Genomic DNA, 14,277 nt, shown 5'->3' on the forward strand with positions numbered 1-14,277 from the left:
TAATGACAAGTGAAAAGAGGAGGAAACAAATTTGCATGTATACAATAATCTTGACCCTGGAAAACAAACTATGTTCATTTCAATCTCTTTGTTGTTTACCTCTTAATTTGTAGGATTAAATGAGAAATTGATTACATGTATTTCCCAGTGAGACTAATCTTAGCTTTCCAGTATGATCAAAGTAGTCAGCTCAATTTTCTCCTCAGTTATCTGGATGCTCAATGTGGTCAGCTGCCCTGGGTGATTTTGTTCATGTCAGGAGCCCTGATAACATAAAACTAATCAGCTAGCCAGACAGCTCTCCCAGATCTGAGCTGGGCTGCCCACTATGAGCTGAGCAGTTGTTGATAATCAATACAATTTCTGTTAACAATGTGATCACATGCACTGCTTACTGCTTATAGTTCATAGCTCACACTCTCATTTCTACCCTCTTTTAAGTGTGCCTTATAGATATATGTTGCCAAGAAACTCCATTACTCATACATTCAAGCAAAAGTTACAATAATCTTATTTAAAAATACATTTTCTTTCTTCCAGGATGTGAAAAAATATAATTCACTTGGCATTTAGCCCAGATATCTGATCTATACAAAACAAAACAAACAAAAAAACCACTAGGCAATTTATTGTTAAGAGAAGAAAACTGTTCCAGAATTTAGAAGAAGACAAATAAACAGATGGTCAGTTCAGTTCCCTGGTGTACAAGAAGTCATTAGTGGAAGACTTATTCCTGGATATCACTTCAGAGGATGTTCTGTTACACCTTAGAAAATGGGAAGGGAATAATCAAGTTAAGAGTACATTTCACAAAGATAAATTTTCATCTGAAGGAGGGAAAAATAGTATAGGCTTCTACTACACCTAGAAGAAAAACAATTAATAATAATAATAACAACAGGGAAAATGCCTTAAAAGCTTAAAAATCTCTCATAGGGGTACCTGGATAGCTCAGGCGGTTAAGTGTCCAACTCTTGATTTTAGCTCAGGTCATGATCTCGAGGTTGTGAGATCAAACCCCACATCAGGCTCCATGCTCAGTGTGGAGTCTGCTTGTCCCTCTCCCTCTGCTCCTTTCCCTGCTTGCTCGCTCCCTCGCTCTCTCACTTTTTCTCTCTCTCAAATAAATAAATTAATATTTTTTTAAAAAAGAAGAAAACTGTTAAAAAAAAATCTCTCATAAATGCCTGAGTACAATCACCAAAAGCCTAAATCTAAAGACACATGAGGTCTCACTGATGTTGAGAGGAGCAATCACAAATGCACACATATCCTTCCTTGGCTGTTGTTTCTTGTGTTTCTCACACACCAGACAGAGCTGGTTACCACAAAATCCAGAGGGCATAGAGTCTAGTCATTAAGTTGGTCCCAGCCAGCCTAAACAGCACCCCCATCGCTGCTGGGGTGTCAGTGGTATAGAGATTCACAACATCTCAGATCTGGCATTTTATGCCACAAAATACCACACCTTTGGGGACATTTAGAATCTTTCCACTTATCTACAAGATGTTTCTATTTCAGTAGCTCTCCTTTCATGTCAAACTCACAGACTCAAGGCCCCAGGACGGGAAGCAACCCTGAGAGCATTCCACCCTCTTCACAAGGTGGAAGATGGGGAGAGAGAAGGTGGCAAGGCAGTGATACTTACAAATGCAGGAGTAGGAGTGCCTCAGGGGCACTTGGCTTCCTCAAAAGTCAAGATCCCTCATAAATCTACCCACCTGGGTTTTACCTAGGACACTGTGAACTGCTAAGCAGAATAGTTGAGCACACAGACCCAGATGGTCATCATCCAACATACATAATGCATTTTCTTTTTTATTTATAACTAATTTTATATTTTGAGGGAATTTCTTCAGTAAAATTCCTATATATGATCCAACCACAGCAAGGGCTCTTCTTCAGAACTCAGCCTATTATTTTTGCCTCCCCACTTCTGGGTAATGGAACCTTCTCTTCATTTTGAAAAACTGCATCTCCTCCACTTTCAATCTGTAGCATCTGGAGAACACTACTCTTTACTGCCCTTCCCAACTACCCCCAACTCACTTAAAATCTACCCTTGTTCTGGTCTTGTAGAAATTTTGGAGCCATTCTAGGTTCTTGTTGTTTCTTGAAATCCAACCAATTACTTACCCAGCGGTTGCTTCTTCTGTGAAGCACCCCTCCTGGCCTCGTGCCTTTCCCTCCCTTCCCCTTAGCGCCTGACTCTGGGATTGCTAAGAATGCCGCTTGTTCCCCTCACCAACGTTTTTCTTCATCCCAATACATATTGCAGATTATTGTCAGATTAAGCAACCTTTAAAAATCATTTTCATTCTGTTCATCTCAAGAAGCTACAGTGACTCTCTGCCATCTGCCACAACAAGCATAAACTCCTCTTTTGTCTTTAAGCACCTCAGAAAAAAACTGTCCAAGTTTATTTCCTCTGGCTCCTTGCAACAATAAACTTTTCACTGCTCTTGAACTCACTCTGCTCTTTGACAACCAGTGTGTGTACACAATGCCCCTTCTTGTTGAAACCACCCCCTCCCCCATCTCCCAGCACTTTTACCCACATATCACATACCCAAGTATCACAGACCCAAGTCAAAAGTCACTTCCAAAACAGGTAGTCATTGAACTTCCACAAAGTGCTAACATTATAATATTCTTTATATAGAATTGAAAGTATCCATCTTCCCACACTGGATTGTGAGACCCTCACAAATATTAACTAATATTTATATAGAACTCACAATTTGTCAGGCATTTTCTAAGGACTATATATATATACACATATATTTAATCCTCACAACTTTATGGAGCAAGTACTATCATTTTTACCTTACACATAAGAAAATCAAAGTTCAGAGTGATTGGATAACTTCACCCATTTTATCACTAGTAAATAAGAGAACAGGGATTTAAACTAGGGGTTCTTGAGACTATACTGATGAATTTATCAAAGAGCAATGAAGAAACCAGTTCTAATCCCTAATACCAATCTTTCCATGGCTCAGTTCCTGCTCTGACTGGTCTCTCTTATTATTTCCAAACCCTGGTCTAGGGTCCTGAATTCTGACACCTCCTCTCCGGACTGTGGAGCAACTCTACCATCCGTGCTAAAATCCCAGACTCTGTACTCGCCTTTCCAGTTTGGGGCTTCCTAAAAGTGCATGCGCTTCTCTGTGCAGACACATATTGATCATTCATTGCCTCCACCCCTGTTTTGTTTCATTTTCTTTTCTTTTTAGCTACCATTTATTATATATTGTGCTATCTCCTTAATATGATTTATTGAGTGACCCTTCCTTTGTAAAGCACCTTTATGATATATATATACACACATATATATATTTGTTGTATATAAATACATAATATATATAAACATATATATTTTCTTATTTACAGTTATATACTAGATGCTATCACTCTCACCACCTGTGGCATCCTATTTTTTATTATTATGGTTTTAAAATAATATTCAATGTCTGCTTCAGTAAGTATTTTCTCATGCTCCCTCTTTTCAAAATTTTATTATCCATCTCCACATTTTTATTCATTCATAAGTATATTAAATCCATATTGCTAAAAGTTTTTTAAAAAGTAGGTTTTGGGCTCTGGTTCAAGGTGGCGACTTAAGAGGATCCTAAAATTTGAGGATAGGGATGAGAGTGGGGGGGATGGGGTACCTGGATGATGGGCATTAAGGAGGGCACGTGATGTGATAAGCACTGGGTGTTACATGCAACTAATGAATCATTGAACATTATATCAAAAACTAATGATGTACAATATGTTGGCTAATTGAATTTAAATTAAAAAAAAAAAAGAGGATCCTAAATGCACCTCCTCCCATGAACATATGATATCAACAACTATATGTGGAATATCTTCCCCTGAAAAAAACCTAGAAACTGGCTAAGTGGCTCCCAGGCGTCACATCAGATGAAGGCTGAACAATCCATATGGAAGTGGGTAGGGGCAGCCTGGACACAATGTCGCCATAAATCTCACACCCAGTGCAGCAACCTCACAGTCAGAAAGAAACTCAAAACCCAGGGCTTCTCCCTGAGGAACTAATAGTTTGAACCCCAGCTGTTAAGACCTGTACCTGAGAGATGAGCCCCAGAAACATCTCGCTTTGAAAACCAACGGGCTCCAGCCACAAGACCCACAGGATATAAGGTTCTGAGAAAGAGCTCTTACAGGGCTCACGCTGGGACTCACCTGCCACAGGGCCCAGGGTAAAGGCAGCAGCCCATGGAGGCCCGACTTTGTGTGGGACAGGCTCATTTGTTCATCTTGGAGCCTCAGCCAGAGAGGCAGACCTCAGGTCTCATGCACACTGCGGCGCTCCACAAGAACGGACACCAGGGGCGCCTGGGTGGCTCAGTCCGTTAAGTGACCAACTCTTGGTTTCGGTTCAGGTCATGATCTTGGGGTCCTGAGATCGAGCCCTGTGTCGGATTCCACGCTCAGCGAGCAGTCTGCTGGGATCCCTTCTCTCCCGAGGCCCCTCCCACCCGCCCCGCCCCCCGAAAGTAAATAAACCTTTGTTAAAAAAGAAAAAGAACAGAGACTGGCAGGCACCATCATTCGCTCTCCCTCTGCTTTTCTTCAGCTGCTGGGCACCATCTTTTTTTTTTTTTTTTTTTTCTTTTTAACTCTAGGCTTCCCCCCGCCACCATTTCCTGGCAAGCACCACACTCACCCTCTGCCGCTGGGCAGGTGGGCGCCTTCTTGGTGCCGTCCCTCCGCAGCCACGCAGCCCCAGTAGCACCTGGAGCGGAACTTCCGCACATGTGTGGTACTCTGGTTTTATGTCTGGTGCCCAGGTTTTGTGGCTGCCACCAGAGGACACCTCTACATCACCTGACTGTGGTGGCCAATGGGGCTTACACTCGTGAGGCCCATAGGACTGGAACGGATGGAGAAAGAGTCCTTAAACAGCGACCACCTCCAGGGCACGGCAAGAGGCAGCAGACCCAGGAGCTCATTCTGCCAAAGAGTCCTATTTGCTTATCATCACAGCTGCAGCCTGAGGGGCAGCCTTCTAATGATACACACTTCTAGGCTGTCAGGCTTTCCGGAACCGCAGCAGGTAGGTGCTATCTTCACGCGCTCCCTCTACCTCACTCCAGAGTGACAGTATCTCTCAGAGGAAGCTTATACAGTCATCTGGAGCCCTGGTTTTTCCACGGCCACCCAGGGAACACCTCTAGATCACCTGCCACTGGTGGTCAGAGGGGCTTACACTTGCCATCCCACAGGACTGCATATATTTCACTGCATATATTTGCATATTTTAAAAGTTGCTGCCTGAGAGTCTAGATTCTAATCACCTGGAATCTAGGTGCTGAGATCCTCCTCTTTGGGATGGTGACAGGTCTTGGCACACCCTCAACTACTGGGAGCCATTAAAAATAAAATAGGCAGGGCGCCTGGGTGGCTCAGTTAGTTAAGCATCAGATGCCTTCCGCTCAGGTCATGATCCCAGGGTTCTGGAATCGAGCCCCGCATTGGGCTCCTTGCTCGTTGGGGAACCTGCTTCTCTCTCTCCTTCTGCCTACAGCTCCTCCTGCTTGTGCTCGCTCTCTCTGTCAAATAAATTTAAGAAACTTCAAAAAATAAAATAAAATAGGCTACTTGGGCAATCACAAGTTTGAGAGGCAACCAAGATCCAGGGCAGGGTTGAATAGTAAGTTTCATCTTTCACACAAGGCCATTCCGTCAGGACTGAGAGAAGTGGCTGTTTTATCTAATGCATAGAAACCAACACAAAGAATCAAGCAAAGTGAAGAAATAGAGGAATATGTTATGTTCTAAATGAAAGAATAAGCTAAAACCTTAGAGAAAAATGTTAATGAGACAGAGATAAGTAATTTACCTGATAAAGAGTTCAAAGTAGTGGTCATAAATATGCTCACAACATTGAGCTTGAGAGAACAGTGTATGAACACAGTGAGAACTTCTACAAAGAGATAGAAAATATAAGAACCAAACAGAAGTCACAGAAGAAAATGAAAACACTAATTAGAAAAGATATATGCACCCCCATGATCACTGTGGCATTATTTACAATAGGCAAGAAATGGAAGAAACCTATCTATTGATGGATGAATGTTTAAAGAAAATGTGGTATATAAACACAATAGATTATGATTCAGCCATGAAAAGAATGAAATTTTGCCATTTGCCACAACATTGGACCTTGAGGACATTATGCTAAGTAAAATAAATAAGACAGAGAAAGATATCATATGATGTCACTACATGTGGAATCTAAAAAAGAAAAAAAATATGAACTCATAGATACCAGAGAACAGATTGGTAGTTGCTAGAGATGCGAGGAATGGATAAATGGGGTCAAAAGGTACAAAATTCCAGTGATAAAATAAATAAATCATGGGGATGTAATATACAGTATGATGACTATAGTTAATAATGCTGTATTGTATATTTGAAGGTTGCTCAGACAGTAGATCTTAAAAGTTCTCAACATAAGAAAAACATTTTGTAACTATGTATGGTGACAGATACTGTGATCAGATGTTATTGTGATCATTTTGCAATGTGTGCATAATTTGCATTATGCAAATATCAAATCATTTTGTTGTACACCTGAAACAAGAATGCTATATGTCACTTATGCCTCAATTTAAAAGGAAAAAGAAAAAAGAATTGACTAAAATTAAATCAGTTTTCTGAAGTTCAGGCTACTGGGGCGCCTGGGTGGCTCAGTCGTTAAGCGTCTGCCTTCGGCTCAGGTCATGATCCCAGGGTCCTGGGATCGAGCCTGCATCGGGCTCCCTGCTCGGCGGGAGGCCTGCTTCTCCCTCTCCCACTCCCCCGCTTGTGTTCCCTCTCTCGCTGTGTCTCTCTCTGTCAAATAGATGGAATCTTTAAAAAAAAAAAAAAAGATGAAGTTCAGGCTACTGATTGGATATGGGGAATATTTTGTCTCTATTCATGCTTAAGATGATCTGCTCTTGGGCGCCTGGGTGGCTCAGTTGGTTAAGCGACTGCCTTCAGCTCAGGTCATGATCCTGGAGTCCCGGGATTGAGTCCCCATCAGGCTCCCTGCTCAGCAGGGAGTCTGCTTCTCCCTCTGACCCTCCCCCTCTCATGTGCTCTCTCCCTCTCTCTCTCATTCTCTCTCTCTCAAATAAATAAATAAAATCTTTAAAAAAAAAAAAGATGCTCTGCTCTTAAGAGTATAAGACAATCTTCTCTGTGGAAATAAATAGCAAAAGGAGGCATGCTGCTGTGTTACAGCAGGCATGGAGCTTACAGAATACACATTAGTAATGGTCACTAAGTGCAGTGTACTTACAGTATCCAATAATCTTGCAAACGTGAATGAAAATAATTTTTTCCTATGAGTCTGAATAAAAGTTTGTAAAAAAAAATAAAAAAATTGAAAAGTAGGCTTTTATTAAAATTATATTAAAAAATAAATAAAAATTTATATTAAACATATAAATTAATTTGGGAAAAACTGATGTTTATAGTATTCATGAACCCTCATTCAAAAATGTGGCTTAGCTCTCTCACATGTCCTGTTTATATTAGGATGACTCCATTACATAAGATACACTCAATAACTTATACTATCTTTTTTTTTTTTAAAGATTTTATTTATTTATTTGAGACAAAGAGAATGAGAGAGAGAGAGCACATGAGAGGGGGGAGGGTCAGAGGGAGAAGCAGGCTCCCCGCCGAGCAGGGAGCCCGATGCGGGACTCGATCCAGGGACTCCAGGATCAAGACCTGAGCCGAAGGCAGTCGCTTAACCAACTGAGCCACCCAGGCGCCCAACTTATACTATCTTACATATTTGTGTTTTATTGCTATTCTGAACTGTATCTTTATTCCATTGTTGTTGGATTTTTCCTAGTAGGTAGTTAATAGTTAATATGAAAGCTATTTTCTTCTCTTTATTTTTTAACAGGCACTTAATTTTTTATTACTACTAATGGTTTGTATTATGTCTAAGAAAAAAATACCATTTAAAATAATAATGTCTTTTTCCTGTACCTATACCTAGAAAATCTAGGGCAACATTAAGTAAAAGTCTTCAATAGTAGACATTCTTAGCTCATCCCGATTATAGTGAAAATGCTTTTGATATTTCATTAAGTGCATATGTAGACTTTTGATAGAATAACATTCATCATCATCTTCTAAGATACTCATTCTATCAGAAGTTTAAAATATTCCATTTTCTTCCTTTGATATATTAATGTAATATTGCATAATCAAAACATAGCCCCCAAATAAAAATGAGTTGTTCTTGCTACAGTATTCTCTTAACTTACTTCTGAATTTGGTATTTTGGCTCCTACATGTATAAGTTGTTCTGTTTTCCCTTTCTGTTACATTTGACTGGATTTTTTATCAGGGTTTTCCTAAATTCAAAAGTGAACTGGAGAGTTTTTCATTTCTTTCTACATTTTATGACAGTTGATATAATGTCTTCAAAGCTTGAAATAATTCAATCTGGGAAGAACATCTAGACCCACAGCTTTTTTGGTTCTTGTCAATTATTTGTACTCTTCAAAGTTTTTTAAAAATAATTATTTCTTCAGCTTATCAGCTTCATCTTGATTTTGGTTATTTACAATTTCTCAGAAAATTATCTACTTTAATTCGATTTTCATATTTATGGCCATACGTAGCTCTTTTTTTCTAATTTTAAAAATCACCGATTTATGGTGTCATAGCACTCTTTTTAATTCTTTTTGTCTATTTTTCTGAATCCAACTTGGTAGTGATGTTTCTATTTTATGATTTTGTTTTTCAGAGAACTAACTCTTGAATTTACTTAACAATGCTGCAACCTATTTTATAATTCATTAACTTCTGAATTTGTATTTATTACCGTTCTGCTTTTTTTGTGTTTGTTTTGCTATAAAAAGAACAAATATGACTATATATTTTTCTCCGAGCACATACCACATCATAACACATAACTTTATATATATAATGAAATACATAGTATATATTATGTATATTTATGAAATATATATTATGTATATTTTATATTAATAAATATGTGTGTACATATATACATAAATATATACATATAAAAATAAATATATACATATTACACATATATAGTGTGTGTGGTTTTTTTAAGATTTTATTCATTTATTTGACAGAGAGAGACACACCGAGAGAGGGAACACAAGCAGGGGGAGTGGGAGAGGGAGAAGTAGGCTTCCCCCATAGCAGGGAACCTGATGCGGGGCTCGATCCCAGGACCCTGGGCTCATGACCTGAGTTGAAGGCAGACGCTTAACAACTGAGCCACCCAGGCACCCCAGTGTGTGTGTTCTTTATTTTCAAATAATCTATACCTTTTCCCTGTAATATAATCATTTGCTTTTATTATGTTAAGTTCATATTGGTTATTTCAGCCATAACATGTTATGCTTTCAGATTTTGTTTTCTTACTTATTTTATAATGTGTATTGCCTAAATGGAGTGTATTTCCTTTGCTTTTATCTCTTTCAGTGTAAGATTACATGCCACCATAATCCTGATATCAATATGGAAGAAAAAAATCTCATTATGGCTTCAACAAATCAAATTCAAAAGAAAATTAAAAGAATAGTATATTACCACCAAATAGCATTTATCTTAGGAAAGTTATGAATCGTTTATTGTTAAGAAATCCATTAAATAAAAAGTTATAAACAATCAAAGCATCTTGACAACAGATGCCAAAAAAATAATTAAATAAAATTCCACATACTTCCAATGAAAACCTTCACTAAGCTAACAATGGAAGAAAACTGAATTTAATAAAGGCCATTAACAAGAAATTTACATAAACCTTATACTTAGTTGTGGAATATGAAAGTTATCTCCACTAAGTCAGAAACAAGATAAGGATGCCCATTAGTGCTATTATTAGTCAGCATTACAATGCAGGTCGAAGGAAGAATCAATAGATAAAAGTTAAAATGATCAGAATAAAAGCAATGAAACTGCCATCTCTGAAGATAATCTTATACCTGGGTAAGCCAGGTAAATCAAATGGAAAACTTTTAGAGTCAGTGAAATAGCCAGATAAGATCAACAACAACAAAAATGAACAGACTTCCTATAACCCAACAATGATGGATTAGCAAATTTAGTTTTTTAGAAAAAGATTCACATGGATCACTACATCAAAAACTAATGATGTATGGTGACTAACATAACATAATAAAATAAAATTTAAAAAAAAATTCAATTCACTAGAGCAACAAAGCCCATGAACTAATTAGGAATAATGCTGACACAAATGTGCAAAAGCTTAGAGAAATAAACTGTAAAACCCCAATAGAGAAGATAAAAGAAAACTTGAATAAACAGAAAGACATGGTATGTTTCTTGATTTGCAAATTGTCCCCTGTGCATAGAGGACAAGGAGAAAGTAAACAAAGAGGCAGACCACTCCACATTAGTAGGTGGCAGATTTCAAAAGTAAGGGACTTACATATGAGGCTTGTCTTGGGCAGCCACAAGACCAGTAAATCTCCACACCCACCTGCCAGAATCCTCAAAGAGGAGACCTTAACCAGGTTCAACCATCAGTCAGTCCAAATGGTCTCAACAACACCTCTCACTCTCTCAAGGCTATGTCCTTGAAACAACTAGTGTTGGAATGGTGGGTGGAACGCACATTCCAAGGAGGGGTGGGAGTATGGAATCTCTAATTGCCCAGGTCCACCTTGAGGGTCAACTGGTGGTCACATCCTCCTGAAGACCTCCTCCAACAGTGTCCCTGTATGGAAAGTTTCACTATTGTAAAATGATAACTTCTCCCCAATTAATCAACATTTATCACTGAACCTAACAGCCAATTCCCAAGTATATGAGCATGAACATGTATGTGGCTCCCTCACCACGGTTGTCTCACCTGATAGCCAGCCAACCATTAGACCTGTGTGTGAGGCTATCCTAACCCTCTGCCAACTCATTAGCTGACTACAGATCATTAGGAGGCTGACCAAAACCAACACAGAGAAGCCTAGCTCTACAGAACTACTCAGCTGAGGTGTAAACTTAAAAGCAATAATAAATGTTTGAGGCTTTAAGGCACCAAATTTTAGGGTGATTTATTAAGCGTCAGTCACTAACTGATACAAAATATAGATATAGTAGGGTGACATTTTCTAAGAGTTTACATACCATGGAATATGTTTATACCTCTCTATTACTTACCATCAACCTAACTCACATTTAAAATTCTTGACTTTTCTTGATACTCCTATACATTGCTTTACTGTCTTCTAGCATTATACTTTGCTGATTTTAGTCCCTTATGTCTTTATACTTCATGTCCAAATGTTTGTGATATTTTTATTCATCTTTATAATGAAACATATTTCCCTGATTTGGAATTTTGTCAACTTTTCTTCAAACACAATGAGCCCTTTTAATCTGTATGCTGAGAAATATTTTTTTCAGTGACATCTTTTACTATCACTTCTGTTTCAACTGTTTATTCCTCACTTAAATATCTACAACTTAAAGTCTTCCTCTTTATTGTATGTCCTCTATATTGTATGTCTTTTTCACAATATTTAAAACTCTTTAATTTTAAAGTTATCACTATTCCCATTATTGATTTTGTATCAACATTCTGCTCTTTTTCCAATATTGATTTTAGTCTTCTCTGCATTTTTGCTGTGTAATATTTTCTCCTTCCATCCAGTTCCATCTTCACCTCTAACTATTGACTTTTAAGTTCATCTGATCATCTTTTCTTTATAACTTGTTCTCTTTTTATCTTTCTGTTCCTGTTTTATAGATGCCACATCTTTTTTTTAAAAAAAATATGTATTTATTTATTTGAAAGAGAGAGGAAGAGAGAGTGAGTGGGGGAAGGGGCAGAGGCAAAGGGAGAGAGAATTTTTTTTTTTTTAAGATTTTATTTATTTATTCATGAGAGACAGAGAGTGAGAGAGGGGCAGAGGGAGAAGCAGGCTCCCAAGGAGCAGGGAGCCCGATGCGGGACTCGATCCCAGGACCCTGAGATCATGACCTGAGCCGAAGGCAGTCGCTTAACCAACTGAGCCACCCAGGTGCCCAGGGAGAGAGAATTTCAAGCAGACTCCATGCTGAGCATGGCACCCGATATGGTGCTCGATCCCACGACCCTGAAATCATGACCTGAGCTGAATCCAAGAGTCAGATGCTTAACCAACTGCACCACTCAGGTTCCCCAGAAGCCTCATCTTTATATATGTTATTGTAGACACTATTTTTTTCTAAACTTTTTCCTAACTCAAGGGTTAATCATTTAAAGATATTTCTATTCCTCTGAGTTATAATAGTCACATAACACTGTTATTCTGAAATAGTTTTGCATATTGAGCAACACCTCAGCTCTCATTGAGGTCTGTTCTTTTTTTTCAGTTTACTCCTCATGGAATGAAGAAAGATACATCTAGATCCAGTGTTTGCTAATACACTGGGATTGTGATTTAGCTTTAGTACAGCTTATTACAATTGGAAGGCATAATGTCATACACAACATTTAACTCAATTTCCAGGACTTGGAGATATTCTTCTATTACGGCTCTTCTGGATTTCAGTGAAATCATTAATCACTTCCTATTTATGCTACTTGATTCTTTGATATTGTGAGCCATCAGAGTATTAGGGTCATTCTTGCTTTTGCCACCCCCCAATAAAGTTTTTTTATATATTGGGACTATATCTCCAATAATACAAAGCAAAATTCTGTTGCCTCCCTCTACCCAAATGCTCATTTCTTGCCTTGTTGTTCTCTAGAAGTTTCAGCATCCAAATTAATGTGTAAAAAGAAGTACTAATGAGGCAGGTGGACAACATACTCAGGAGTATAAGAACCCCAATTAGAAAGGCAGACAGTGAGACAGGGATGATGATGGGTTTGGTTAAGTTGCAGGTAGCAAAATAGATGTCAACAGTCACTTCAGCTCCCTTTGTCTTACATAATAGAAAAATTTCCCCAGAATCTGGAAACAGATATGCCACAGCTTATTTCTAAGGGTATTTTCAGTTCTTCTTGGTCTTCGCGTGTGTAGTGGTGAGGTGGGGCAGGGAGGGGCATTGTAGGGAGATGGGGAGTAACTGGGCCTTTCAAGTGGGCATTAAAAAGGAAAGTAGGAACTAAGTCAAGGAATTCTTGACATGTGCATTTCAACCCAGAAGTTTCTACCCTACCATGTTTCCTCAAAATTCAGGTTTATTATTTATATAAGCTTGTATAAATCTGTCAAAGAATTATTGAGATTACCCATTATCTAAAAACTCTTGAAGTTGACAGTTACTTGATATGCCCCAAAGAAAAATACAGATAAATTCAATCTCAACTAGGATGAAGAGAGATTTAATATTTTATTTTTTTATTAAAAAATTTTTTAAAGATTTATTTATTTGAGAGAGAGAGGGGAAGAGGACACATGTGTGCTGGGGGAAAAGGCCGAGGGAGAGGCAGTGAGAATCTTAAGCAGACTCTGCACTGAGTGCAGAGCCCCACATGGGCCTTGATCTCACAACCCTGACATCATGGCCTGAGACTAAACCAAGCAACTGACTGTGCCACACAGGTACCCCATCTTTTAAAATTTTTTTTATTATGTTATGTTAATCACCATACATTACATCATTAGTTTTTGATGTAGTGTTCCATGATCATTGTTTGCATATAACACCCAGTGCTCCATGCAGTACGTGCCCTCTTTAATACCCATCACCAGGCTAATCCATCCTCCCCACCCCCTCCCCTCTAGAACCCTGTTTGTTTCTCAGAGTCTATAGTCTCTCATGGTTTGTTGCCCCCTCTGATTTTCCCCCCTTCATTCTTCCCTTCCTGCTATCTTCTTTTTTTTTTTTAACATATAATGCATTATTTGTTTCAGAGGTACAGGTCTGTGATTCATCAGTCTTACACAATTCACAGCGCTCACCATAGCACACACCCTCCCCAATGTCCATCACCCAGCCACCCCATCCCTCCCACCCCCCACCACTCCAGCAACCCTCAGTTTGTTTCCTGAGATTAAGAATTCCTCATATCAGTGAAGTCATGATACATGTCTTTCTCTGATTGACTTATTTCGCTCTGCATAATACCCTCCAGTTCTATCCATGTCATTGCAAATGGCAAGCTTTCATTCCTTTTGATGGCTGCATAATATTCCATTATATATATATATATATACACACACCACATCTTCTTTATCCATTCAGTTGTCAATGGACATCTTGGCTCTTTCCATAGTTTGGCTGTTGTGGACATTGCTGCTATAA

Source organism: Leptonychotes weddellii, chromosome 9 (assembly GCF_054177405.1).
Source record: "Leptonychotes weddellii isolate Sample4059 chromosome 9, ASM5417740v2, whole genome shotgun sequence".
Taxonomy (NCBI): domain Eukaryota; kingdom Metazoa; phylum Chordata; class Mammalia; order Carnivora; family Phocidae; genus Leptonychotes; species Leptonychotes weddellii.